We start from the raw sequence: 6,000 nt of genomic DNA on the forward strand, positions 1-6,000 counted from the left end.
CTCCTTTTGCAAAAATAACAGCCTCTAGTCGCTTCCTGAAGCTTTTAATGAGTTCCTGGATACTGGATGAAGGTATTTTTGACCATTCCTCTTTACAAAACAATTCCAGTTCAGTTAAGTTTGATGGTCGCCGAGCATGGACAGCCCTCTTCAAATGATCCCACAGATGTTCAATGATATTCAGGTCTGGGGACTGGGATGGCCATTCCAGAACATTGTAATTGTTCCTCTGCATGAATGCCTGAGTAGATTTGGAGCGTTGTTTTGGATCAGTGTCTTGCTGAAAGATCCATCCCCTGCGTAACTTCAACTTTATCACTGATTCTTGAACATTATTGTCAAGAATCTGCTGATACTGAGTGGAATCCATGCGTCCATCAACTTTAACAAGATTCCCGGTACCGGCATTGGCCACACAGCCCCAAAGCATGATGGAACCTCCACCAAATTTTACTGTGGGTAGCAAGTGTTTTTCTTGGAATGCTGTGTTTTTTTTGACGCCATGCATAACGCCTTTTTGTATGACCAAACAACTCAATCTTGGTTTCATCAGTCCACAAGACCTTCTTCCAAAAAGAAATTGGCTTCTCCAAATGTGTTTTTGCATACCTCAGCCAACTCTGTTTGTGGCGTGCTTGCAGAAACGGCTTCTTTCGCATCACTCTCCCATACAGCTTCTCCTTGTGCAAAGTGCGTTGTAACATAGTAACATAGTAACATAGTTTGTAAAGCCGAATAAAGACTTGCGTCCATCAAGTTCGACCTGTTAGTTCTGTAATTGCTAAAGTTGATCCAGAGGAGGGCAAAAACCCCAAATGATTTAGCCAATCTTCACCTGAGGAAAAATTCCCTCCCGACTCTGAAACCAGCAGTCAGAATAAATCCCTGTATCAACCTAGTATTTTATTTTATTTTTAAGTATATGCTGAAATCTGCCTGGTATCTAGAAATGCATCCAGTCCCCGCTTAAACTGGTGTAGTGAATCTGACATTACCGTCTCCTCACTCAGTGAATTCCATATTCTCACTGCTCTTACCGTAAAGAACCCCTTCCTATGCTGGTGCTGAAACCTTTTCTCTTCCAGTCTTAGTGAATGCCCTCTTGTTACCGTAATATCCCTCCTTTTGAACAAATCCCGGGCAAGATCTCTATACTGTCCCCTAACATATTTGTACACATTTATTATGTCCCCCCTCAACCTTCTCTTTTCCAGGCTGAATAGTCCTAGTTTTGCCAACCTCTCTGGGTATTGCAGTCCCTCCATTCCCTTTATTAATTTTGTTGCCCTCCTTTGTACCTTTCCAAAGCTAATTTATATCCTTTCTATATATTGGGGCCCATAACTGAGCACAGTATTCCAAGTGTGGTCTGACCAGTGCTTTGTACAGTGGAAGAACAATGTTCTCATCCTTTGCAGCTATACCTCTTCTGATACATCCCATTACCCTGTTTGCCCTTACAGCAGTGGCCTGACTTTGGGCACTCCAATTTAGTTTGCTATCAATCAAGATGCCCAAGTCCTTCTCCATCTCTGAATTCCCCAATGATTTCCCATTCAGTGAGTACTGGTGACTTCCATTTTTCCTTCCCATATGTATGACCTTACATTTCTCCTCGTTAAACCTCATTTGCCATTTAATGCTCCACCTACCCAGCTTATCCAAATCCCTCTGTAGGTCTGCACTGTCCTCTTTTGTATTAATTGTTTTACATAACTTTGTGTCATCTGCACAGCATAGTTGACCGATGCACAGTGACACCATCTGCAGCAAGTTGATGCTGCAGCTCTCTGGAGGTGGTCTGAGGATTGTCCTTGACTGATCTCACCATTCTACTTCTCTGCCTTTCTGATGTTTTTCTTGGCCTGCCACTTCTGGCCTTAACAAGAACTGTCCATGTGTTCTTCCATTTCCTTACTATGTTCCTCACAGTGGAAACTGACAGGTTAAATCTCTGAGACAGCTTTTTGTATCCTTCCCCTGAACAACTATGTTGAATAATCTTTGTTTTCAGATCATTTGACAGTTGTTGTGAGGAGCCCATGATGCCACTCTTCAGAGGAGATTCAAACAGGAGAACAACTTACAATTGGCCACTTTAAGTAGCTTTTCTCACGATTGCATACACCTGGCTATGAAGTTCAAAGCTCAATGAGGTTACAAAACCAAAAAAAGTGCTTTAGTAAGTCAGTAAAATGTAGGTAGGAGTATTTAAAACAAGAAAATGATAAGGGTGCCCATACTTATGCACCTGTCAAATTTTGTTTGAATGCAGATTGCACATTTTCTGTTAGTACAATAAACCTCATTTCAAGGCAGAAACATTACTGTGTCCAACAGTTATTACATATATCAAACTGAAATAGCTGTTGCAAAAACACCAATTTTAAGAAAACATTAAGCTTAAGATTAATAGGGGTGCCCAAACTTTTTCATATAACTGTATGTCCTATGTATTATATTATATATATTTGTGCTATTTAATATGTATATATGTGCTATGTATTTGTGCTATGTATTATATTATATACAGAACACTTGTGGGGTGACATAAAAAATGCCGTTTCTGAGGCAAAGCCAACAAATGCCGAAAAATTGTTGGATGTAGTCAAAGCATCCTAGGCTGTAATAACAGTTGACAGGTGGCAGAAGTTGTTTGACTCTATGCAACATAGATGTGAAGCAGTTCTAAAAAAATGTGGGTATGCAACTAAATATTAGGTTAGTGATTCACAGGAATGCTAAATCCTCCAAAAAAAAAAGTGTACATATTGTGAGTTTGTAAAGACAAATGCAGACATTGCTATTTTTTAGAACAGCCCAATGTTCATTTTTGTTATTTTCTGTAAAGTAGTTCAAAATTATATACATTTCTCTTCATGTTTTGAATTAGAAAACAGTGTGCAATGTTCCCAATGCATGTAAATAAAAACTAGTATAAAGATTTTGTGCTTAACTCATGTTTTTGAACACACTGCTATTATTTTGAACACTACTGTATGTGTTATATATTATGTATATATGTGCTATGTATTATATATTATATGTGCTATGTATTTGTAAAAATGTCCAGTAGATCCATTGTCTGGGGATCTGTCACTGCTTTACTTCTGATCTACTACATACTTGTGTTCTTCATGATATAACACTTCTGGGGAACCTTTCTTACATTTGTCTTGTGCGATTCCTCTGTTATTCCTCCTGTATAGTAAGATGAATAAATAACCGGTGTGACTATCAATTTTGTCAAAGAGGTGTGTCTCTACATGGCATTGGCAACACTGATTGGACAGCATGAGTGCTCACATTGACACACCCAAACTTGGTAACACCCAGTTGTCAATTTATTTTTTAAATTCTAAGAGGAATAACAGAGTGCTAGGAAAATATACTCTAGCATTGCATTGACATAGCCATTGCTTAGTTTTAGATGTCAACCTTCCCTATGTCTATTGCCATACCTGACAACTTTTGAGGAACCGGAAAAGGGACAAATTATGCGTAGAGCAGAGCGCTCTGGCAAATTTTGGCTACGCCCCAATCCACACCCATTTATCATTTCTTTCTATCCATCAGAGGGGCGTGGCAGTGAGGGACATTCAGATGACACCCAAGACTGCAAGGCGTAGACCCAAATCCAGGACTGTCCACTGTATCTGGGACAGTTGGGACTAGAGATGAGCGGATTCATGGGACTTTAGTCCAGCGTGCAGGTCAGTGGTACCAGGTGGCTGGATGGGAGGCCACAAATTTTTACCTTCCGGCGTCCCCAGTGCGGCTTTTGATTAGCCAGAGCTGGAGTGACGTCATTTGTGCGTCCTGCTCATCTCTAGTTGAGACCTGGGGTTTTATTTTTTGTTCCCTTATTCACAGTCGGAGGCGCCAGAACTTTCTCATCTTTATGTGGTTTCTCTATACGACATCTGGCTTTTTGGTGTCTGTAAGGCCATGTTCACGCATAGCATAAATACTGTGTTTTTTGTTTTCTACTGGTGTCCGCACCAAACTACTCAATAACAACCTTCTCTGGTTATTGCATCTTTGCTGCATTTTTTATGAATTTTCCCCCTTATTTGATGCTTTTTATGGTGCAGATGTGAAGCTGCTTTCAAATGTGTTTTTTTATAGTACAGAAAAGTTTTGATTCTGCACTTAAAAAAGTAACTGCAGGTTTAACATGCGTTTGTTTTAGGCTCCACGTAGAAGCCTCTAAAGAAAAAAAAGCTCCAACACCACACACTTTAGCCGCATCTTTAAACGCACAGAGGGAGCAGTTTTCATGAAATTACACCCACTTTCCTTGGACAGTTAAACACAGCAGAATTTTTGTACAAAAAAAGCAACAGAACATACGCAGCATTTCCGCTACGTGTGAACACTGTCTAAATGTCCAAGTAAAATGTGATTTCATGAGATCTCCGCCCTCTGTGCGTATAAAGACGCTGCTGAACTGTGTGGTTTTGGTGCTTTTTTTCTCTATGGGCTTCTTCTATGCGGAGCCTGAAAAAACGAAAGGGAATAAAAAATACCGTAGTGCAGAATCAAAGCTTTTCTCTATTATTAAAAACTCGGATTCATGTCTGCACCAAAATATAGGGGAAAACACATAAATGAAACACAACAAACACGCAATAATCAGAAAAGATTGTTAATGTGTCGTATGGTGCGGAGACCTGCAGAAAAAAACGCAGTAGCAGCATTTATGCCACGTGTGAACACGGTCTCAGTCTTACATTTTTATTACTTTTTATAAGTTTAATAAAGGAAAAATATCAGTGACATAATTTTTTATGCCATTTACTGATCACCATAATAGTCTAATCGCTGTGTTTTGCGGGTCGTTAAAATAACAAGGGACACCAAATATGTCCGTGTTATTTGCTGATTTGTGATGTTTATTATTTTTTGAAAAAAGCACATTAAAATGAAATTATTGCAAGTGTTTTTCATTATTTTTAGTAATTTTATGGAAAGAAAAACATTTATTTTATTCTCCCTCTAGAATATAGGGACATAGGAATACACTGTTAGATACAATGTATCTCTGTGTAACAGTATGATCTGCCTGTGGGTAACTGCCTGCAATACAGATCAAGTATGCAAAATTCTCCAAGTGGGGTTAGCAGAGTCTGTGGCTCAGTAGCTTTAGCTCCTGCCTTCAATGTTGTAGGTTGTGGGTTCAAGTCCCAGGGAAACTTTACAGAAAAAAAAAAAATGCATTTTTATAATTGTTTTTCATAATTTTTTAGTAATTTTATAGGAAGAAAAACATCAATTTTATCCTCCCTCTAGAATACAACCCCTGGCAAAAATTATGGAATCACCGGGCTCGGAGGATGTTCATTCAGTTGTTTAATGTTGTTGAAAAAAAGAAGATCACAGACACAATAAGAACATGGAAGAGTCCAGGAGCCATTTGGTGAGCTGCATATCCTGCTACATGTTCACAGACTTGCCAGTGGAAAAGCCAAACTTCACATGCCAGAAATGCAAGCTTGTGTCCCTGTTGGAGGAAAAGTTGCGAAATCTAGAAGAGAGGTTAACTACCTTGAAAATCATTAAGGAAGGTGAAGAGTTCTTAGACAGAGCAGAATTATCTCTTCATGATTCAGAAAGAGAAGAAATTCGAACTGCACCTGACGAAACAGAGGAATGGAAGCATGTGACCCACAGAAGCAGGAGGATCGAGAGGCAGTCAGCACCCATACTGCTCAGGAACCAGTACCAGGCTCTCACGCAGGAGAACCATGAAGAAATACAGCAAGATAAGACTTTGCCAGCAATGAATAACCTTGTAAGCCCTCAGAATCCTCCTGGATGGAGAAAGAAGAACGTTGTGAAGAAAAAACGGAGAGTGGTGGTCATGGGGGATTCCCTGTTAAGAGGAACAGAGGCCGCTATCTGCAGACCAGACATAACCTCAAGAGAAATGTGCTGTCTTCCAGGAGCAAAAATTAAAGATGTGTCTGACAGGATATCAAGACTCTTCAGACCTACAGA

The sequence above is a fragment of the Phyllobates terribilis genome, unplaced genomic scaffold, assembly GCF_046119375.1.
Source record: "Phyllobates terribilis strain yellow unplaced genomic scaffold, ASM4611937v1 Scaffold_5__5_contigs__length_657084704, whole genome shotgun sequence".
Classification (NCBI taxonomy): domain Eukaryota; kingdom Metazoa; phylum Chordata; class Amphibia; order Anura; family Dendrobatidae; genus Phyllobates; species Phyllobates terribilis.